We start from the raw sequence: 22,749 nt of genomic DNA on the forward strand, positions 1-22,749 counted from the left end.
AGTGGCCTCAGCCAGCAGCCACAGGCCCTGGTGTGGTGTAAGTGGCCTCAGCCAGCAGCCACAGGCCCTGGTGTGGTGTAAGTGGCCTCAGCCAGCAGCCACAGGCCCTGGTGTGGTGTAAGTGGCCTCAGCCAGAGCCACAGGCCCTGGTATAGTGTAAGTGGCCTCAGCCAGTGCCACAGGCCCTGGTGTGGTGTAAGTGGCCTGAGCAAGAGCCACAGACCCTGGTGTGGTGTAATTGGCCTCAATAGCAACTAATGCCCTGGTGTGGTGTAGGTGGCCTCAGCCAGCAGCCACAGGCCCTGGTGTGGTGTAAGTGGCCTCAGCCAGTGCCACAGGCCCTGGTGTGGTGTAAGGGGCCTCAATAGCAACTAATGCCCTGGTGTGGTGTAGGTGGCCTCAGCCAGCAGCCACAGGCCCTGGTGTGGTGTAAGTGGCCTCAGCCAGTGCCAAAGGCCCTGATGTGGTGTAAGTGGCCTCAATAGCAACTAATACCCTGGTGTGGTGTAAGTGGCCTCAGCCAGCAGCCACAGGCACTGGTGTGGTGTAAGTGGCCTCAGCCAGCAGCCACAGGCCCTGGTGTGGTGTAAGTGGCCTGAGCCAGCAGCCACAGGCCCTGGTGTGGTGTATGTGGCCTCAGCCAGAAGCCACAGGCACTGGTGTGGTGTAAGTGCCCTCAGCCAGCAGCCACAGGCCCTGGTGTGGTGTAAGTGACCTCAGCCAGCAGCCACAGGCCCTGGTGTGGTGTAAGTGGCCTCAGCCAGCAGCCACAGGCCCTGGTGTGGTGTAAGTGGCCTCAGCCAGTGCCACAGGCCCTGGTGTGGTGTAAGTGGCCTGAGCAAGAGTCACAGACCCTGGTGTGGTGTAATTGGCCTCAATAGCAACTAATGCCCTGGTGTGGTGTAGGTGGCCTCAGCCAGCAGCCACAGGCCCTGGTGTGGTGTAAGTGGCCTCAGCCAGTGCCACAGGCCCTGGTGTGGTGTAAGGGGCCTCAATAGCAACTAATGCCCTGGTGTGGTGTAAGTGGCCTCAGCCAGCAGCCACAGGCACTGGTGTGGTGTAAGTGCCCTCAGCCAGCAGCCACAGGCCCTGGTGTGGTGTAAGTGGCCTCTGCCAGCAGCCACAGGCCCTGGTGTGGTGTAAGTGCCCTGAGCAAGAGCCACAGGCCCTGGTGTGGTGTAAGTGGCCTCAGCCAGAAGCCACAGGCACTGGTGTGGTGTAAGTGCCCTCAGCCAGCAGCCACAGGCCCTGGTGTGGTGTAAGTGACCTCAGCCAGCAGCCACAGGCCCTGATGTGGTGTAAGTGGCCCCAGCCGGTCACTCAGGCCCTGGTGTGGTGTAGGTGGCATCAGCTAGCAGCACAAGACATTGGAAAAGAGCCAAAATCAATGTCGTTAATGTGCCCTCATTAATGGGCAGCTGCTTTTGGTCTTTTAATACACCCCTTCTCTGGATCAAAAGCGGTTCAATGACATGAAAATGAAAGGCTTACAGCACCAGGTATTCCCAGGTAGTCTCCCATCCAAGTACTAACCAAGCCCAGCCCTGCTTAGCTTCCGAGATCAGACGAGGTCGGGCGTGCTCAGGGTGGTATGGCCGTAAGCTGCTGGCCCCAGCACAATGTCTCAATTTATGGATTCAACTGATTAGGTGGCAAGTACCTGAAGTTACGAAGACAATCCTTTAACCATACCTGCATGTTTGCATAATACCCTAACCCAAAGGCTCAGTTTAGCATTTATCTAACAGCACAGGCCCTGGATTGTTGAAGATGGCCTCAGGAACCAGCACAGGGCCTGGTGTGTTGTACATGGCCACAGCTAGCAGCACAGGGCCTGGTTTGGTGAAGATGGCCTCGGCCAGAAGCGCAGGGCCTGGTGTGATGTGAGTGGCCTGAGCAAGAGCCACAGGCCCTGGTGTGGTGTAAGTGGCCTCAGCCAGAAGCCACAGGCACTGGTGTGGTGTAAGTGGCCTCAGCCAGCAGCCACAGGCCCTGGTGTGGTGTAAGTGGCCTCAGCCAGCAGCCACAGGCCCTGGTGTGGTGTAAGTGGCCTCAGCCAGCAGCCACAGGCCCTGGTGTGGTGTAAGTGGCCTCAGCCAGCAGCCACAGGCCCTGGTGTGGTGTAAGTGGCCTCAGCCAGAGCCACAGGCCCTGGTGTAGTGTAAGTGGCCTCAGCCAGTGCCACAGGCCCTGGTGTGGTGTAAGTGGCCTGAGGAAGAGCCACAGACCCTGGTGTGGTGTAATTGGCCTCAATAGCAACTAATGCCCTGGTGTGGTGTAGGTGGCCTCAGCCAGCAGCCACAGGCCCTGGTGTGGTGTAAGTGGCCTCAGCCAGTGCCACAGGCCCTGGTGTGGTGTAAGGGGCCTCAATAGCAACTAATGCCCTGGTGTGGTGTAAGTGGCCTCAGCCAGCAGCCACAGGCACTGGTGTGGTGTAAGTGGCCTCAGCCAGCAGCCACAGGCCCTGGTGTGGTGTAAGTGGCCTCAGCCAGCAGCCACAGGCCCTGGTGTGGTGTAAGTGGCCTCAGCCAGCAGCCACAGGCCCTGGTGTGGTGTAAGTGGCCTGAGCAAGAGCCACAGGCCCTGGTGTGGTGTAAGTGGCCTCAGCCAGAAGCCACAGGCACTGGTGTGGTGTAAGGGGCCTCAATAGCAACTAATGCCCTGGTGTGGTGTAAGTGACCTCAGCCAGCAGCCACAGGCCCTGGTGTGGTGTAAGTGGCCTCAGCCAGCAGCCACAGGCCCTGGTGTGGTGTAAGTGGCCTGAGCAAGAGTCACAGACCCTGGTGTGGTGTAATTGGCCTCAATAGCAACTAATGCCCTGGTGTGGTGTAGGTGGCCTCAGCCAGCAGCCACAGGCCCTGGTGTGGTGTAAGTGGCCTCAGCCAGTGCCACAGACCCTGGTGTGGTGTAATTGGCCTCAATAGCAACTAATGCCCTGGTGTGGTGTAAGTGGCCTCAGCCAGCAGCCACAGGCCCTGGTGTGGTGTAAGTGGCCTCAGCCAGCAGCCACAGGCCCTGATGTGGTGTAAGTGGCCCCAGCCGGTCACTCAGGCCCTGGTGTGGTGTAGGTGGCATCAGCTAGCAGCACAAGACATTGGAAAACAGCCAAAAGCAATGTCGTTAATGTGCCCTCATTAATGGGCAGCTGCTTTTGGTCTTTTAATACACCCCTTCTCTGGATCAAAAGCGGTTCAATGACATGAAAATGAAAGGCTTACAGCACCAGGTATTCCCAGGTAGTCTCCCATCCAAGTACTAACCAAGCCCAGCCCTGCTTAGCTTCCGAGACCAGACGAGGTCGGGCGTGCTCAGGGTGGTATGGCCGTAAGCTGCTGGCCCCAGCACAATGTCTCAATTTATGGATTCAACTGATTAGGTGGCAAGTACCTGAAGTTACGAAGACAATCCTTTAACCATACCTGCATGTTTGCATAATACCCTAACCCAAAGGCTCAGTTTAGCATTTATCTAACAGCACAGGCCCTGGATTGTTGAAGATGGCCTCAGGAACCAGCACAGGGCCTGGTGTGTTGTACATGGCCACAGCTAGCAGCACAGGGCCTGGTTTGGTGAAGATGGCCTCGGCCAGAAGCGCAGGGCCTGGTGTGATGTGAGTGGCCTGAGCCAGAAGCCACAGGCACTGGTGTGGTGTAAGTGGCCTCAGCCAGCAGCCACAGGCCCTGGTGTGGTGTAAGTGGCCTCAGCCAGCAGCCACAGGCCCTGGTGTGGTGTAAGTGGCCTCAGCCAGCAGCCACAGGCCCTGGTGTGGTGTAAGTGGCCTCAGCCAGAGCCACAGGTCCTGGTGTGGTGTAAGTGGCCTCAGCCAGTGCCACAGGCCCTGGTGTGGTGTAAGTGGCCTCAGCCAGCAGCCACAGGCCCTGGTGTGGTGTAAGTGGCCTCAGCCAGCAGCCACAGGCCCTGGTGTGGTGTAAGTGGCCTCAGCCAGAGCCACAGGTCCTGGTGTGGTGTAAGTGGCCTCAGCCAGCAGCCACAGGCCCTGGTGTGGTGTAAGTGGCCTGAGCAAGAGCCACAGACCCTGGTGTGGTGTAATTGGCCTCAATAGCAACTAATGCCCTGGTGTGGTGTAGGTGGCCTCAGCCAGCAGCCACAGGCCCTGGTGTGGTGTAAGTGGCCTCAATAGCAACTAATGCCCTGGTGTGGTGTAAGTGGCCTCAGCCAGCAGCCACAGGCCCTGGTGTGGTGTAAGTGGCCTCAGCCAGAGCCACAGGTCCTGGTGTGGTGTAAGTGGCCTCAGCCAGAGCCACAGGTCCTGGTGTGGTGTAAGTGGCCTCAGCCAGTGCCACAGGCCCTGGTGTGGTGTAAGTGGCCTCAGCCAGCAGCCACAGGCCCTGGTGTGGTGAAAGTGGCCTCAGCCAGCAGCCACAGGCCCTGGTGTGGTGTAAGTGGCCTCAGCCAGCAGCCACAGGCCCTGGTGTGGTGTAAGTGGCCTCAGCCAGCAGCCACAGGCCCTGGTGTGGTGTAAGTGGCCTCAGCCAGAGCCACAGGTCCTGGTGTGGTGTAAGTGGCCTCAGCCAGTGCCACAGGCCCTGGTGTGGTGTAAGTGGCCTGAGCAAGAGCCACAGACCCTGTTGTGGTGTAATTGGCCTCAATAGCAACTAAGGCCCTGGTGTGGTGTAGGTGGCCTCAGCCAGCAGCCACAGGCCCTGGTGTGGTGTAAGTGGCCTCAGCCAGCAGCCACAGGCCCTGGTGTGGTGTAAGTGGCCTCAGCCAGCAGCCACAGGCCCTGATGTGGTGTAAGTGGCCCCAGCTGGTCACTCAGGCCCTGGTGTGGTGTAGGTGGCATCAGCTAGCAGCACAAGACATTGGAAAACAGCCAAAAGCAATGTCGTTAATGTGCCCTCATTAATGGGCAGCTGCTTTTGGTCTTTTAATACACCCCTTCTCTGGATCAAAAGCGGTTCAATGGCATGAAAATGAAAGGCTTACAGCACCAGGTATTCCAAGGCGGTCTCCCATCCAAGTACTAACCAAGCCCAGCCCTGCTTAGCTTCCGAGATCAGACGAGGTCGGGCGTGCTCAGGGTGGTATGGCCGTAAGCTGCTGGCCCCAGCACAATGTCTCAATTTATGGATTCAACTGATTAGGTGGCAAGTACCTGAAGTTACGAAGACAATCCTTTAACCATACCTGCATGTTTGCATAATACCCTAACCCAAAGGCTCAGTTTAGCATTTATCTAACAGCACAGGCCCTGGATTGTTGAAGATGGCCTCAGGAACCAGCACAGGGCCTGGTGTGTTGTACATGGCCACAGCTAGCAGCACAGGGCCTGGTTTGGTGAAGATGGCCTCGGCCAGAAGCGCAGGGCCTGGTGTGATGTGAGTGGCCTGAGCAAGAGCCACAGGCCCTGGTGTGGTGTAAGTGGCCTCAGCCAGAAGCCACAGGCACTGGTGTGGTGTAAGTGGCCTCAGCCAGCAGCCACAGGCCCTGGTGTGGTGTAAGTGGCCTCAGCCAGCAGCCACAGGCCCTGGTGTGGTGTAAGTGGCCTCAGCCAGCAGCCACAGGCCCTGGTGTGGTGTAAGTGGCCTCAGCCAGCAGCCACAGGCCCTGGTGTGGTGTAAGTGGCCTCAGCCAGTGCCACAGGCCCTGGTGTGGTGTAAGTGGCCTGAGCAAGAGCCACAGACCCTGGTGTGGTGTAAGTGGCCTCAGCCAGCAGCCACAGGCCCTGGTGTGGTGTAAGTGGCCTCAGCCAGCAGCCACAGGCCCTGGTGTGGTGTAAGTGGCCTCAGCCAGCAGCCACAGGCCCTGGTGTGGTGTAAGTGGCCTCAGCCAGAGCCACAGGCCCTGGTGTAGTGTAAGTGGCCTCAGCCAGTGCCACAGGCCTTGGTGTGGTGTAAGTGGCCTGAGCAAGAGCCACAGACCCTGGTGTGGTGTAATTGGCCTCAATAGCAACTAATGCCCTGGTGTGGTGTAGGTGGCCTCAGCCAGCAGCCACAGGCCCTGGAGTGGTGTAAGTGGCCTCAGCCAGTGCCACAGGCCCTGGTGTGGTGTAAGGGGCCTCAATAGCAACTAATGCCCTGGTGTGGTGTAAGTGGCCTCAGCCAGCAGCCACAGGCACTGGTGTGGTGTAAGTGCCCTCAGCCAGCAGCCACAGGCCGTGGTGTGGTGTAAGTGGCCTCAGCCAGCAGCCACAGGCCCTGGTGTGGTGTAAGTGGCCTCAGCCAGCAGCCACAGGCCCTGGTGTGGTGTAAGTGGCCTGAGCAAGAGCCACAGGCCCTGGTGTGGTGTAAGTGGCCTCAGCCAGAAGCCACAGGCACTGGTGTGGTGTAAGTGCCCTCAGCCAGCAGCCACAGGCCCTGGTGTGGTGTAAGTGACCTCAGCCAGCAGCCACAGGCCCTGGTGTGGTGTAAGTGGCCTCAGCCAGCAGCCACAGGCCCTGGTGTGGTGTAAGTGGCCTCAGCCAGTGCCACAGGCCCTGGTGTGGTGTAAGTGGCCTGAGCAAGAGTCACAGACCCTGGTGTGGTGTAATTGGCCTCAACAGCAACTAATGCCCTGGTGTGGTGTAGGTGGCCTCAGCCAGCAGCCACAGGCCCTGGTGCGGTGTAAGTGGCCTCAGCCAGTGCCACAGGCCCTGGTGTGGTGTAAGTGGCCTGAGCAAGAGCCACAGACCCTGGTGTGGTGTAATTGGCCTCAATAGCAACTAATGCCCTGGTGTGGTGTAAGTGGCCTCAGCCAGCAGCCACAGGCCCTGGTGTGGTGTAAGTGGCCTCAGCCAGCAGCCACAGGCCCTGATGTGGTGTAAGTGGCCCCAGCCGGTCACTCAGGCCCTGGTGTGGTGTAGGTGGCATCAGCTAGCAGCACAAGACATTGGAAAACAGCCAAAAGCAATGTCGTTAATGTGCCCTCATTAATGGGCAGCTGCTTTTGGTCTTTTAATACACCCCTTCTCTGGATCAAAAGCGGTTCAATGACATGAAAATGAAAGGCTTACAGCACCAGGTATTCCCAGGTAGTCTCCCATCCAAGTACTAACCAAGCCCAGCCTTGCTTAGCTTCCGAGATCAGACGAGGTCGGGCGTGCTCAGGGTGGTATGGCCGTAAGCTGCTGGCCCCAGCACAATGTCTCAATTTATGGATTCAACTGATTAGGTGGCAAGTACCTGAAGTTACGAAGACAATCCTTTAACCATACCTGCATGTTTGCATAATACCCTAACCCAAAGGCTCAGTTTAGCATTTATCTAACAGCACAGGCCCTGGATTGTTGAAGATGGCCTCAGGAACCAGCACAGGGCCTGGTGTGTTGTACATGGCCACAGCTAGCAGCACAGGGCCTGGTTTGGTGAAGATGGCCTCGGCCAGAAGCGCAGGGCCTGGTGTGATGTGAGTGGCCTGAGCAAGAGCCACAGGCCCTGGTGTGGTGTAAGTGGCCTCAGCCAGAAGCCACAGGCACTGGTGTGGTGTAAGTGCCCTCAGCCAGCAGCCACAGGCCCTGGTGTGGTGTAAGTGGCCTCAGCCAGCAGCCACAGGCCCTGGTGTGGTGTAAGTGGCCTAAGCCAGCAGCCACAGGCCCTGGTGTGGTGTAAGTGGCCTCAGCCAGTGCCACAGGCCCTGGTGTGGTGTAAGTGGCCTGAGCAAGAGTCACAGACCCTGGTGTGGTGTAAGTGGCCTGAGCAAGAGCCACAGGCCCTGGTGTGGTGTAAGTGGTCTCAGCCAGCAGCCACAGGCCCTGGTGTGGTGTAAGTGGCCTGAGCAAGAGCCACAGGCCCTGGTGTGGTGTAATTGGCCTCAATAGCAACTAAGGCCCTGGTGTGGTGTAGGTGGCCTCAGCCAGCAGCCACAGGCCCTTGTGTGGTGTAAGTGGCCTCAGCCAGCAGCCACAGGCCCTTGTGTGGTGTAAGTGGCCTGAGCAAGAGCCACAGACCCTGGTGTGGTGTAATTGGCCTCAATAGCAACTAAGGCCCTGGTGTGGTGTAGGTGGCCTCAGCCAGCAGCCACAGGCCTTGGTGTGGTGTAAGTGGCCTCAGCCAGAGCCACAGGCCCTGATGTGGTGTAAGTGGCCTCAGCCAGCAGCCACAGGCCCTGGTGTGGTGTAAGTGGCCTGAGCAAGAGCCACAGGCACTGGTGTGGTGTAAGTGGCCTCAGCCAGCAGCCACAGGCCCTGGTGTGGTGTAAGTGGCCTCAGCCAGCAGCCACAGGCCCTGATGTGGTGTAAGTGGCCCCAGCCGGTCACTCAGGCCCTGGTGTGGTGTAGGTGGCATCAGCTAGCAGCACAAGACATTGGAAAACAGCCAAAAGCAATGTCGTTAATGTGCCCTCATTAATGGGCAGCTGCTTTTGGTCTTTTAATACACCCCTTCTCTGGATCAAAAGCGGTTCAAAGACATGAAAATGAAAGGCTTTCAGCACCAGGTATTCCAAGGAAGTCTCCCATCCAAGTACTAACCAAGCACAGCCCTGCTTAGCTTCCGAGATCAGACGTGGTCGGGCATGCTCAGGGTGGTATGGCCGTAAGCTGCTGGCCACAGCACAATGTCTCAATTTATGGATTCAAGTGATTAGGTGGCAAGTACCTGGAGTTACGAAGACAATCCTATAACCATACCTGCATGTTTGCATAATACCCTAACCCAAAGGCTCAGTTTAGCATTTATCCAACAGCACAGGCCCTGGATTGTTGAAGATGGCCTCAGGAACCAGAACAGGGCCTGGTGTGTTGTACATGGTCACAGCTAGCAGCACAGGGCCTGGTTTGGTGAAGATGGCCTCGGCCAGAAGCACAGGGCCTGGTGTGATATGAGTGGCCTGAGCAAGAGCCACAGGCCCTGGTGTGGAGTAAGTGGCCTGAGCAAGAGCCACAGGCCCTGGTGTGGTGTAAGTGGCCTGAGCAAGAGCCACAGGCCCTGGTGTGGTGTAATTGGCCTCAATAGCAACTAAGGCCCTGGTGTGGTGTAAGTGGCCTCAGCAAGAGCCACAGGCCCTGGTGTGGTGTAAGTCGCCTCATCCAGCAGCCACAGGCCCTGGTGTGGTGTAAGTGGCCTGAGCAAGAGCCACAGACCCTGGTGTGGTGTAATTGGCCTCAATAGCAACTAATGCCCTGGTGTGGTGTAGGTGGCCTCAGCCAGCAGCCACAGGCCCTGGTGTGGTGTAAGTGGCCTCAGCCAGCAACCACAGGCCCTGATGTGGTGTAAGTGGCCCCAGCCGGTCACTCAGGCCCTGGTGTGGTGTAAGTGGCATCAGCTAGCAGCACAAGACATTGGAAAACAGCCAAAAGCAATGTCGTTAATGTGCCCTCATTAATGGGCAGCTGCTTTTGGTCTTTTAATACATCCCTTCTCTGGATCAAAAGCGGTTCAATGACATGAAAATGAAAGGCTTACAGCACCAGGTATTCCAAGGAAGTCTCCCATCCAAGTACTAACCAAGCCCAGCCCTGCTTAGCTTCCGAGATCAGACGAGGTCGGGCGTGCTCAGGGTGGTATGGCCGTAAGCTGCTGGCCCCAGCACAATGTCTCAATTTATGGATTCAACTGATTAGGTGGTGTAGGGATGAACAAAAAGTATTTTACCAGCATAATATAATCTGCAGTATGATCATTGCTTTAACAATGTAACAGATAGCTTTAAGATGGCCTTAAGATGTTTATGATGATGTTAACTTTGTATTCCAGGTGCAGTTATAACTATTTTATACATATTGCATATCTGTGCTTATTTGAGTTGATGTTCAGGTTCATTAATGGTTGTGAGCTTCATCCAGTGAGAGTGTCTAGATGATCCATGTTGAGGGAAAACTAGAACATAGAAGGAATTGCAGTACATGCTTACACAACAGTTCATTTTAATATCTTTTATATGTTCATATTCTTGTATTAAGCTTTAAAGTAGGGGTTCTTGATTAAAACATTTATTTAGTAGAGGACACATACATAGTTTCAGTTGTTGCATATCAGAGTGGCTTCTGTCTCTCTGTCTGGTTAGAGGTCAGGAGCTAGTCGCGAGGTGAAACAGGGTGCAATTGTGGTTAGCACACAGACACACACTTAGTTAGAGAATCATTTATAGGTGAAAGTTTAATCATGTTTTGCTGAGGTGTCAGGATGACAAGCGAGCATCCGGCAGTGACAGGAAGCACCTGTTGTGAAGATAGGAGACAATTGTTCTTTTAAACGGTGTCAAAAGTCGTTGTGGTTTTGATTTGATCTATGTATAAAATGTATCTGTGACGTTGAAGGGGCGTCATTAAATTTAAGCCCTGACGGTATAAATATCTGTTTAATGCTTTGAGTAAGTTGAAGATCAATTGCTGTTTCCTTTGATCTTCCCACATGTGAATTAAAATCTTCGTTTGACTTCACCCGGCCGGACCAGTGTGGTTATTTTTCGATCACCTCTTGTACCCTTCCTCAATTTTTGAATCTTAACATTTGGGGGCTTCGTCCGGTGGTTGAGTAAGGGAGAAAAGTGGAGGTGTGAGCGGTGGTCCGAGGTGGTCAGACGGGCAGACATGAATTCCAGTGGTCGAAGTGAGTGGGCATAAGCCGGCTTATCCAAAAGGTAAGGCACTACCTGTTGAATTATTTCCAAAGTGTGCCAAATTGGACATGATAAAATTTAAGTCTACTCACTGAAGTTACTGGTGGATGTCTGTTTTGATTTTGATGAAAATCTCATGAGTTGAAGCAGTTAGAGTTCTGCTAAGAAGAAATGAAAGCAGTTAAGAGTCTGATAAGAAAAGTTTAAATACTGGGTTGAAGTCCCAAAGAAATTGAGTTAGAGTCTCAAGTAGTTTGGTAGGGAATTGGTTATTGTGTTGGTTAGAGTCCAAATTTGGTCATAAGAGTGGACCTGAGCGGTCATTTTGTGAGTTGGAGTCTCCATTGACCACTAGGTTGCACCTGCCTCAGTTATACACTTGTTTTGGGTGTTGATGGTTGTTTCAAAGTATTATAAATTATTCTAGAACGGCAGTTCGAGTCTGCTAGGAAGCGCAGTGCTCAGAGGTAACGCTTGCCAATGTCAAGGACGCTTAGACATTGTCCTCGAAGAGGGATAGTCAGTTGGTCACTGTGGAGCTTGGGGCACTCCAGAATAACTAGGAGTTAGAGTCTCCTTACCGTTTGGAACGGTACCTGCGCTTTTTTGGGCAGCAAAGGTTGGACCTTGGGTGTTGGACACTTTTAAATTGAGTTAGGGATTTTAGAAATGAGGCCAGAAACAGTTAAAGTCTTGATACTGGTTAATTGATCGCAAAAAACTCAGGGAGTTTATCGGTTACACTGTTATGTTAAATTTGTCGAAATTCGATAGGTGTGAAAAGGTTTAAAATCTGTGCAGTTGTAAATATAAGACGTCTCTGTAATAAAAAAAAAAGATCTCTGTGGGTTGAGTCGGCAATGCACTGACTTCCTGCTGCTATTCTTAGATGAAGAGTGTGTGTGCATGCAAATGAGGCAGCTGATGCAGAGCGCATGAGAGGACTATGCTTTTGGTTTTGTGTGCTATTCAGCTCTATAACTATTGTTTGCAAATGTGGATAAATGTCTGCGATTAAAATGCTGGCTTAGTATATAATAACATTGTAAATATATGAATGGTGACAGCGTTTCAAAATAGAATATAAGAATTGTTTGTGTTTAAAACCAACGTTTAGGTAAGAAGATTTAAGGTGGATTTGAAGGCATAAACAAAAAATAAAAGGGTTACAGTCTGCAAGTGTTGTTAATTCATGAGCTGACTGGATGCAGAGTAAGTGGAGTGGTCATCCTGAGAGGATTGAATGATGCTCTAACTCTGTGGTCGAGTCAGACATAGGCTTTAAGCAACCATGAGCCACTAATAAGCGTGACAGATTAATGAGTATGTGTAAATTGAACTTGTTAAATAGCCTTAATAGAAGTAACTCAATGAGCACGCAATAAAGTGAACCTGTTAGAACCCCTTTGACATTTGTCCCTTCAACAATAAATGATTATATTGTGTCCCATGCACTAAAGAGTCCCATTTAATACTGTTAAATGGTTGTTTAAATAGAATAAGCAAACATGCCTGTGCTTTATTTTGCAACCTGTAACATACAAATTGCAGAGGAAGAGGGTCGACTGGAGGTGACCTGTAAATGTCACATAGTGACTGAGGAAGGTGTTTCACCTTATGAGATGACAGTGTGGTCCGAGATTGAGCTGCATGAGCTAAATTCCTATATACAACGTTGTCTATTTCTATTTCAAGGCTTAAAGGAGATGACTGAGCATGAAAATGATCCAAATTGGGAGCCCACAGAGGCCGCCCACTTTGCTCAGGCTATGGTAGAGTCGGTACTAGACGGTTTTGATTCTGATATGCTTGCTTGGGAAATAATGTAATTATCTGTGGAGATGTCTCCAAGCGATTAGTAGATTTAAAGGAGACAAATGTGTGCTTGAGAGTGCGTGGTTGAAATTGTATGTGTGCGTGTGCGTTTAATATGTGGGAGCCTTCTCGGGCAGCGATTTTTTGTTAAACCTGTGGCAGGCTGTGCAAAATGGAGAAAGCTTTGACATAATGACATAAAGGTGATTTCTTGGTTTTAGATTTATTAGTACGGGATGCTTGAGGGTGTGTTGCTGTAAAGTATATAAGGGACGCGCAGCACCGTTAATGGGTTTAAAATAAATGAAAAAACACTAATCCGAGGAACTATTGGAGAGGTAAGTATACGGAGGTGAGCGCGTTGCGCATAAGGGTTGCTGGTGTCATATATTAACACTTTGAGGGTGAATAATTTTGATTGAGTGTCAACGCTTGAGAACGCGAGGACAGCGTCTAAAGTGCTGGGTTAAACTTTGTGTGTCACCGAGCAGGGGAAGAGGAGTCAGTGGTTGCGAGAACAGCGAGACGAAGACTGAAACCGAAAGTTAAGCGTGTCTGGGTGACCTAGACCAAGAAGGTGGAGTCGACCAACGCTATTGGAAGAGGTAAGTCTGTGTTTCAGAGAATGGCTGACAGCTCGGGTGCGACACCTAGTGGGAAAAGGGGATGCAAACCTCTGAAGGATCAGCTTGAACAGCTTAAGAAAGCTATTCGTTTGGCTTCCCCTGGAGCTTTACAAGCAGCAGAGAAAGAGTGCCAAGCGATGGAGGTTGAGGTAAGCAAACTTATTACATCCCAACAGAAAGGGCTGGGTGATAAAAAACCTCTGAGCTTGGTGTTAAAAACTGAAGGAGAAGTGTATGGACAAATGCATGAGGCCCTACGTGCGTCCATAGAGGCATTAACGGCATTGGAGGTTATAAAGCAGAGAGTAATGCAGGGAGGGCCAGAAGAGGAGAATGAAGACCGTGCGACGTCATCAGAAGAAGAAGACGATGAGGAGGACGAAGATGGAGGAGTTGAACCCCAACCAAGTACAAGCCTAATTTTGAGGAAAAGAAGTGTGAAGAGAGACCAAGCACAGAGACGGCCCATATTTAAGAGCTCAAAGAGTAGAAAAGTGAGTTTTGAACAAGGAGCTCCTGACCCTGGTTTAAGTCTGCCTCTAATAGCAGGTCCAAAGAACGAACCAGTTTATCGCGCCTATAAGGTGAGAGATTTGGAAGCATTGGTTAAACAACTTCCACCAATAACCAAGGGAGAACATTGGGAAGGAGAAGAATTAGCGCTGGGCGATTTTCGCGCTTTGGCCGGACGTTGTATGCTGGGTGGTGGGGTAGCAGATGTAGAGCAGATAGCTCAAACAACCAGATATGCAAATGACCTGCAATATCATGAGGTGCAGAATGACTTAGCAGATGCAGTCCGGGAGAAGTACCCAACTCCTAACTCTGGAGCCATTCCAAAAATTATTTGGGATCCCAAAAACACACCCAGAGAGTGTTTAGCTAAAGCAAAGGAACAATGGTTGTTAGGAACAGGAATACATCCGGGGAAGGAGGGTGAAAGTAGAGCGTGGTTTCGTTCGGCAGTGCTGGCAGGGCTGCCCAACCAGGTTGCAGTTGACTTGGAAAAGAACCCAGATTTTGCCGTTGCAGACTCGGTGCAGTGGGATAGACATGTGACCCACAGACTTCAGCAGGAACAGGATTTGGCAAACAAACAAAAGAAAGAGTTGGAGGAAGTCCAGGCGTGGCTGGTCAAGTTGCAGCTGGCAGAAGCAAAAAGCAAAGCAGGAGACAGAAAGCAAGAGGATAAGGAGAGCGCAAGGAAAATAATGGTGGCAAGGCCTCAGCCCGATCCTGTGCCTGACTGGCCAGATCAGGATCCGGGTCTCTACCCTGATGACCGTTGGCCCGGCAATGCACCAAGGCAGCGTCAACCGGTAGGGAATTGGGGGACCGGTGGACCGCAGAGAGGGCGTGGTGGATCCGTGGGGGGAGGACAAAGGGCTCGGAATCCGGGGAATCCTAATAATGTGTCTTGGACTGCCTGTTACAGCTGTGGAGCAGAAGGACACTGGTCCCGAGAATGCCCTGAATCGCAGCGAAATTATCAGAGGCGAGGCTATCAATCCCAGGCACGAGGAGGCCCAAGACAAAGAGCTGCTTACAGGGGAGCACATCAAGCTCCAAACCCGAATGCAGCACCAGCCGCCCAGTACCCGGTAGCTGACTGGGGCTGGGAGGGGGAGCAATACTGACGGAGCCCGGAGAAACCAAACAGCGTGGGGTCGGCAGAACCCATGCTGTCAATGACCGTGGAAGGCACTGAATTGCCTTTCCTGGTGGATACTGGAGCAACATACTCAACTTTGAAAGACACACCAGACAGTGCAACACTCTCCTGTCACACAGTTAATGTGGTAGGCTTTTCCGGGATTCCAATGACACTGCCATTGACGGATCCAGCATTGACAAAGCTGGGAAAACAGACTTTGAAACACCAATATGTGGTGTCCTCACAGGTGCCTGGAAAATCTCATGGGCAGGGACCTGGTTGTGAAACTGGGAGCCACAATCATGTGCTCACCAGATGGACTGATTGTTACTCTACCTGGAGGAAAAGAATTCCCGTGCCTGGGATCACCTTCAAAGACTCAATATCTAGTCCAGAACTCTGAACAACCCACTGCCGAAATCTACTGGGGGAGGCTAGTGGAAGAAGGCATTCTGAGACATTATCAGCTATGGAAACCCTGGATAATGAGCCTGGCCGTCTATTCCCCTCCGCGAGATCCTTTCCACGTTACACTCTTTTATGATAGGGAAGATAACGATATCTATCGGGAACAATTCCAGTCTGATCTTGAGGGACAGACGTGGAATGTGCAAACACATAACATTTATGTTGGACCAGAAGGTGTGGCCGCGGCTGTGAAATTTATTGATGAACAACTGCCTTGGTACAATGTGGGAGAGGATTCAGCCCCTCACATTACATTGGCGGTCCACGAGGGTCATGGGCCAAGAGATCTGGGACCAATGGTCAAGCGGGCGCTGGACAACGCATGCTGGCAAAGCACCCAAATTCCAAATGTCTGGTATGCACCAAAATGTAAAATATATCGTATAACTTGTTTGTCCAATGATGCAGTGATCTTAGAACATAAAGAAATCTCCAGAATACATGGCAGGGAAAGAATGGATCATCCTGATGCAGTACCTGAGCTCTCAAAATTGCCTGATACTTTGTGGTCCGCAGGGCCCACAGATGTAGGTTTGGCTAACTGTTCGCCTGTCCTGTTCCAGCTGAAGTCTGACATACCAATTAACAGACCACAATATAAGCACAAAACTGAAGACCAAAAGTGGTTCACATGTATTGACCTAGCGAATGCATTCTTTTGTCTCCCACTGCACGAGTCACTCAGAGACATTTTCTCTTTCACATATAGAGGCCGGAAATTTAGGTACACACGCTTAACACAAGGCTTTGCACTCTCACCAGCCCCGTCAGCAGCGGCCTGTACGGCAGCATCGCTCGTGGTGTTGAACAGATTGGCAGAGTGTGGCTTCAAAGTGAGTAAAGAAAAACTGCAGTTGGTCCGGCCAGAGGTAACATTCCTGGGCCGGGTGATCGCACACAGATCAGTGGGGTTAATGAATATACACAGAGACCAAATTCTGACACATCCAAAACCAAGAACTGTGAAGGAGTTGCTTTCCTTTCTTGGCTTGACAGGTTACAGCAGGCAGTTCATTCCGAACTATGCGGGTAAAACTGCCCCTTTAAGGGACCTGATCAAGAAAGTTGGTGTTCGAAATCTGAAGGCTGAATTGCCTTGGACGCCGGACACAGAGACAGCGTTCATCTCGCTAAAACAGGATTTGTCAAGAGCCACAGATCTGGCCACACCTAACTATGATGAGGCATTTTATCTTGATGTTTCAGAAACAAAGGGAGTTGTGAATGGTGTGTTGTTTCAGAAAAAAGGGGGAGGTAGGGATGTACTTATGTATGTTAGCATAAGATTAAATTCAACAGAAGCAAGGCATCCCACATGCACACAACACGCAGCAGGAGTAGCAAAGATAATTCAGAAAACAGCACACATAGTGAGGGAACACCCACTGAAAGTGCTTACCACACACAGTGTAGTGGCCTATGTGAACTCACAGGCATTCACAATGACTCCACTGACGCAACAAAGGTTGAGCAAAATTTTAGAGGCGCCAAATTTGATATTCACACATGAAGGAATAAATATGGCAGACCTAATGGGGTCAGGAGAACCACATGACTATATTAAGAAAGCCCAAGTTGAAGGAAAAATCAGGGAAGACCTGAAGGCAGAGCCCATATATGGAGCTGAGGATTGGTTCACGGATGGATGCTGCCACAGAGATGAAGAAGGATTGAAAGCGGGCTATGCAGTAGTCTGTAGAGTAGGAACTGAGTTTCAGGTGAAAGAAGCAGGAAAAATTGAGGGACAACAGTCGGCCCAGAGAGCTGAAGTGATAGCCCTAACTCGAGCCCTGAGGTTGGCTAAAAACATGAGAGTGAACATCTACACTGACTCAGCATATGCGTTTGGAGCAGCTCATGTGGAACTGGCTCAATGGAAGAGAGCCGGGTTCAGAACGGCCACTAATGCACCCATCTGTCACAAAAAGGAAATGGAGGAACTGGAAAAGGCCCTGGAGGACCCAGACGAGGTAAGTATTATAAAATGCAAAGGCCACTCACAAGCAGACAGTATGGTGGCAAGAGGAAATCAGAAAGCTGATGAAGCCGCAAAGGAAGCAGCGGGCTACAAAGGACAGAGACAGCTGGTGCAGGTAACCCCAGAAGAGGAGGTTAGCACTAACAGCATGGAAGAAGTTAGACAGGCTCAGGAGGAGACATCCCCAGAGGAAAAGGGGGTGTGGGAAAACAAAGGAGCCTGGCAAGATGGCGGTTTGTGGAGGGGGCCAGATGGGCGTCCCGCTTTAACGGCCAAAATGGCGGAACAGAAGGTGAATGAGGCTCACGGGCTTGGTCACGTGGGAGTGAAACAGATGGAGAGAAATTTGTGCCGATGGTGGCATCCTGATTTGAGAAGGATGATACTGGAAAAGGCCAGAACGTGCCTAATTTGTGGGGCACACAACCCAAAGCCAGCAGTAAAACCTGAAGCTGGTAAGTTTCTCATGCCAGAAAGGCCAGGAGAAGAGGTTGTGATTGATTATACCGACATGATTGATACAGGCCCAGGTGGGGTGAGGTATTTGTTGGTGTGTGTGGATGTTCTGACTGGATGGCCCGAAGCATGGGCGACCAAATGTGAAGACGCGAAAAGCGTGATTAAGTGCTTAATCAATCATTACATTCCAAGGCATGGGTTTCCCAAGAGAATTAGGTCAGACAATGGTACTCACTTCAAGAACAAAGATTTGCAAGAGGTAGAGAGGATGTTGGGAGTGCAACATAAGTTCGGGACGGTCTATCATCCTATATCTCAAGGAAAGGTAGAGAGGATGAACCTAAATTTGAAAAACAAGTTGGCTAAAATCTGTGCGCAGACAGGGCTAAATTGGGTCGCAGCCCTGCCCATTGCTTTGATGACCATAAGATGTTCTGTTAACCAATCCACAGGTTTCACCCCTTATGAGCTGCTGACTGGGAGACAGTTTCCAGCACCCTGGACAGTGGTCCCGGTGGAGCAGCCCAGGACAAGCGACAGGTCTCATGCAGAATATTTTAATGAGTTGAAGGCTCTTGTGTCCAGCTTTACAAAACAGGTCACTTGTGAGAGACCCACGGGGAACGGAGAGGTCCCGGACGCAAAGGCAGTGTGGCTGAAGGTCATTAAGCGAAAGTGGAAGGAGCCCCGCTGGACTGGTCCGTATGAGGTGACCGCCCGGACGGCTACAGCAGTCCAGCTGAAAGGGAAAGGCGACACCTGGTACCACTGGTCGCAGTATGCACCCGCACACGAGAGCTTGGTGGAGGAAAATTCGTCTTCAAAGAACGCAGGTGTCAAGAAACAGAGGCAGAATAAACCTCTTCACCTGTGCAACGGGCCGACCAGTAGTCTACCTGGAAGGCCGAAGAAAGAAGAGCAGCCTAGGAGGAGATCGCCGCGCCTACAGAAAGGAGTGGTAACAAATTGAGAGTTTGAAAAGGGGTGGTTTAAATAAAAAGAGTAAAAAAAAAAGGGAAAGTGGAAGGGGCTTGCTCTGTCAATTATGTTGTCTCTATCTGTATTGGTGGGTATTTTGGTGACCTGTGGTTGTTGTCTCATTCCTTGTGCCCGAAGGTTGGTAGAGAAGGTGATTGTAAAGGCAGTGGACCCTGGGGCGGTGGCCCCTATGTCCATGATGCCGATGATGGATCTGGAAGTAGTCGAGTGGACTGAGGAGTGAACAACAACCTATGTATCGACCTCTGGTGTGCCAGAGGTCGAAAGGGGGATTGTAGGGATGAACAAAAAGTATTTTACCAGCATAATATAATCTGCAGTATGATCATTGCTTTAACAATGTAACAGATAGCTTTAAGATGGCCTTAAGATGTTTATGATGATGTTAACTTTGTATTCCAGGTGCAGTTATAACTATTTTATACATATTGCATATCTGTGCTTATTTGAGTTGATGTTCAGGTTCATTAATGGTTGTGAGCTTCATCCAGTGAGAGTGTCTAGATGATCCATGTTGAGGGAAAACTAGAACATAGAAGGAATTGCAGTACATGCTTACACAACAGTTCATTTTAATATCTTTTATATGTTCATATTCTTGTATTAAGCTTTAAAGTAGGGGTTCTTGATTAAAACATTTATTTAGTAGAGGACACATACATAGTTTCAGTTGTTGCATATCAGAGTGGCTTCTGTCTCTCTGTCTGGTTAGAGGTCAGGAGCTAGTCGCGAGGTGAAACAGGGTGCAATTGTGGTTAGCACACAGACACACACTTAGTTAGAGAATCATTTATAGGTGAAAGTTTAATCATGTTTTGCTGAGGTGTCAGGATGACAAGCGAGCATCCGGCAGTGACAGGAAGCACCTGTTGTGAAGATAGGAGACAATTGTTCTTTTAAACGGTGTCAAAAGTCGTTGTGGTTTTGATTTGATCTATGTATAAAATGTATCTGTGACGTTGAAGGGGCGTCATTAAATTTAAGCCCTGACGGTATAAATATCTGTTTAATGCTTTGAGTAAGTTGAAGATCAATTGCTGTTTCCTTTGATCTTCCCACATGTGAATTAAAATCTTCGTTTGACTTCACCTGGCCGGACCAGTGTGGTTATTTTTCGATCACCTCTTGTACCCTTCCTCAATTTTTGAATCTTAACAGTGGCAAGTACCTGAAGTTACGAAGACAATCCTATAACCATACCTGCATGTTTGCATAATACCCTAACCCAAAGGCTCAGTTTAGCATTTATCCAACAGCACAGGCCCTGGATTGTTGAAGATGGCCTCAGGAACCAGAACAGGGCCTGGTGTGTTGTACATGGCCACAGCTAGCAGCACAGGGCCTGGTTTGGTGAAGATGGCCTTGGCCAGAAGCACAGGGCCTGGTGTGATATGAGTGGCCTGAGCAAGAGCCACAGGCCCTGGTGTGGAGTAAGTGGCCTGAGCAAGAGCCACAGGCCCTGGTGTGGTGTAAGTGGCCTGAGAAAGAGCAACAGGCCCTGGTGTGGTGTAATTGGCCTCAATAGCAACTAAGGCCCTGGTGTGGTGTATGTGGCCTCAGCCAGCAGCCACAGGCCCTGGTGTGGTGTAAGTGGCCTCAGAAGCAAATAAGGCCGTGGTGTGGTGTATGTGGCCTCAGCCAGCAGCCACAGGCCCTGGTGTGGTGTAAGTAGCCTCAATAGCAACTAAGGCCCTGGTGTGGTGTAAGTGGCCTCAGCCAGCAGCCACAGGCCCTGATGTGGTGTAAGTGGCCTCAGCCAGAGCCACAGGCCCTGGTGTGGTGTAAGTGGCCTCAGCCAGAGCCACAGGCCCTGATGTGGTGTAAGTGGCCCCAGCCGGTCACTCAGGCCCTGGTGTGGTGTAGGTGGCATCAGCTAGCAGCACAAGACATTGGAAAACAGCCAAAAGCAGTGTCGTTAATGTGCCCTCATTAATGGGCAGCTGCTTTTGGTCTTTTAATACACCCCTTCTCTGGATCAAAAGCGGTTCAATGACATGAAAATGAAAGGCTTACAGCACCAGGTATTCCCAGGCAGTCTCCCATCCAAGTACTAACCAAGCCCAGCCCTGCTTAGCTTCCGAGATCAGACGTGGTCAGGCGTGCTCAGGGTGGTATGGCCGTAAGCTGCTGGCCCCAGCACAATGTCTCAATTTATGGATTCAACTGATTAGGTGGCAAGTACCTGAAGTTACGAAGACAATCCTTTAACCATACCTGCATGTTTGCATAATACCCTAACCCAAAGGCTCAGTTTAGCATTTATCTAACAGCACAGGCCCTGGATTGTTGAAGATGGCCTCAGGAACCAGCACAGGGCCTGGTGTGTTGTACATGGCCACAGCTAGCAGCACAGGGCCTGGTTTGGTGAAGATGGCCTCGGCCAGAAGCGCAGGGCCTGGTGTGATGTGAGTGGCCTGAGCAAGAGCCACAGGCCCTGGTGTGGTGTAAGTGGCCTCAGCCAGAAGCCACAGGCACTGGTGTGGTGTAAGTGGCCTCAGCCAGCAGCCACAGGCCCTGGTGTGGTGTAAGTGGCCTCAGCCAGCAGCCACAGGCCCTGGTGTGGTGTAAGTGGCCTCAGCCAGCAGCCACAGGCCCTGGTGTGGTGTAAGTGGCCTCAGCCAGTGCCACAGGCCCTGGTGTGGTGTAAGTGGCCTGAGCAAGAGCCACAGACCCTGGTGTGGTGTAATTGGCCTCAATAGCAACTAATGCCCTGGTGTGGTGTAAGTGGCCTCAGCCAGCAGCCACAGGCCCTGGTGTGGTGTAAGTGGCCTCAGCCAGCAGCCACAGGCCCTGATGTGGTGTAAGTGGCCCCAGCCGGTCACTCAGGCCCTGGTGTGGTGTAGGTGGCATCAGCTAGCAGCACAAGACATTGGAAAACAGCCAAAAGCAATGTCGTTAATGTGCCCTCATTAATGGGCAGCTGCTTTTGGTCTTTTAATACACCCCTTCTCTGGATCAAAAGCGGTTCAATGACATGAAAAAGAAAGGCTTACAGCACCAGGTATTCCCAGGTAGTCTCCCATCCAAGTACTAACCAAGCCCAGCCCTGCTTAGCTTCCGAGATCAGACGAGGTCGGGCGTGCTCAGGGTGGTATGGCCGTAAGCTGCTGGCCCCAGCACAATGTCTCAATTTATGGATTCAACTGATTTGGTGGCAAGTACCTGAAGTTACGAAGACAATCCTTTAACCATACCTGCATGTTTGCATAATACCCTAACCCAAAGGCTCAGTTTAGCATTTATCTAACAGCACAGGCCCTGGATTGTTGAAGATGGCCTCAGGAACCAGCACAGGGCCTGGTGTGTTGTACATGGCCACAGCTAGCAGCACAGGGCCTGGTTTGGTGAAGATGGCCTCGGCCAGAAGCGCAGGGCCTGGTGTGATGTGAGTGGCCTGAGCAAGAGCCACAGGCCCTGGTGTGGTGTAAGTGGCCTCAGCCAGAAGCCACAGGCACTGGTGTGGTGTAAGTGGCCTCAGCCAGCAGCCACAGGCCCTGGTGTGGTGTAAGTGGCCTCAGCCAGCAGCCACAGGCCCTGGTGTGGTGTAATTGGCCTCAATAGCAACTAATGCCCTGGTGTGGTGTAGGTGGCCTCAGCCAGCAGCCACAGGCCCTGGTGTGGTGTAAGTGGCCTCAGCCAGTGCCACAGGCCCTGGTGTGGTGTAAGTGGCCTGAGCAAGAGCCACAGACCCTGGTGTGGTGTAATTGGCCTCAATAGCAACTAATGCCCTGGTGTGGTGTAAGTGGCCTCAGCCAGCAGCCACAGGCCCTGGTGTGGTGTAAGTGGCCTCAGCCAGCAGCCACAGGCCCTGATGTGGTGTAGGTGGCATCAGCTAGCAGCACAAGACATTGGAAAACAGCCAAAAGCAATGTCGTTAATGTGCCCTCATTAATGGGCAGCTGCTTTTGGTCTTTTAATACACCCCTTCTCTGGATCAAAAGCGGTTCAATGACATGAAAATGAAAGGCTTACAGCACCAGGTATTCCAAGGCAGTCTCCCATCCAAGTACTAACCAAGTCCAGCCCTGCTTAGCTTCCGAGATCAGACGAGGTCGGGAGTGCTCAGGGTTGTATGGCCGTAAGCTGCTGGCCCCAGCACAATGTCTCAATTTATGGATTCAACTGATTAGGTGGCAAGTACCTGAAGTTACGAATACAATCCTTTAACCATACCTGCATGTTTGCATAATACCCTAACCCAAAGGCTCAGTTTAGCATTTATCCAACAGCACAGGCCCTGGATTGTTGAAGAT

The 22,749-nt window shown here is 51.6% G+C and overlaps 7 non-coding genes and 2 pseudogenes across 7 annotated transcripts; all 9 read right to left on the reverse strand.

Annotated features, from left to right (window-relative positions):
- Positions 1-1,484: 1,484 nt before the first annotated feature.
- Positions 1,485-1,603, reverse strand: LOC145427865 (5S ribosomal RNA). The gene has a single exon (XR_013908407.1). It is a non-coding gene; the product is annotated as a 5S ribosomal RNA (ribosomal RNA).
- A 1,608-nt stretch (positions 1,604-3,211) lies between these two features.
- Positions 3,212-3,330, reverse strand: LOC145427645 (5S ribosomal RNA). The gene has a single exon (XR_013908187.1). It is a non-coding gene; the product is annotated as a 5S ribosomal RNA (ribosomal RNA).
- A 1,610-nt stretch (positions 3,331-4,940) lies between these two features.
- LOC145427870 (5S ribosomal RNA) lies at positions 4,941-5,059 on the reverse strand. Its single transcript, XR_013908412.1, has one exon. It is a non-coding gene; the product is annotated as a 5S ribosomal RNA (ribosomal RNA).
- Positions 5,060-6,945: 1,886 nt separating this feature from the next.
- On the reverse strand, positions 6,946-7,064 carry LOC145426862 (5S ribosomal RNA). The gene has a single exon (XR_013907583.1). It is a non-coding gene; the product is annotated as a 5S ribosomal RNA (ribosomal RNA).
- Positions 7,065-8,358: 1,294 nt separating this feature from the next.
- On the reverse strand, positions 8,359-8,477 carry LOC145427411 (5S ribosomal RNA; annotated as a pseudogene).
- Positions 8,478-9,334: 857 nt separating this feature from the next.
- On the reverse strand, positions 9,335-9,453 carry LOC145426803 (5S ribosomal RNA). The gene has a single exon (XR_013907521.1). It is a non-coding gene; the product is annotated as a 5S ribosomal RNA (ribosomal RNA).
- Positions 9,454-20,502: 11,049 nt separating this feature from the next.
- LOC145426979 (5S ribosomal RNA) lies at positions 20,503-20,621 on the reverse strand. Its single transcript, XR_013907702.1, has one exon. It is a non-coding gene; the product is annotated as a 5S ribosomal RNA (ribosomal RNA).
- Positions 20,622-21,482: 861 nt separating this feature from the next.
- LOC145427866 (5S ribosomal RNA) lies at positions 21,483-21,601 on the reverse strand. Its single transcript, XR_013908408.1, has one exon. It is a non-coding gene; the product is annotated as a 5S ribosomal RNA (ribosomal RNA).
- An 860-nt stretch (positions 21,602-22,461) lies between these two features.
- On the reverse strand, positions 22,462-22,580 carry LOC145427380 (5S ribosomal RNA; annotated as a pseudogene).
- Between the last annotated feature and the right edge of the window lie 169 nt (positions 22,581-22,749).

The sequence above is a fragment of the Astatotilapia calliptera genome, chromosome 3, assembly GCF_964374335.1.
Source record: "Astatotilapia calliptera chromosome 3, fAstCal68.1, whole genome shotgun sequence".
In the NCBI taxonomy this organism is placed as follows: Eukaryota; Metazoa; Chordata; class Actinopteri; order Cichliformes; family Cichlidae; genus Astatotilapia; species Astatotilapia calliptera.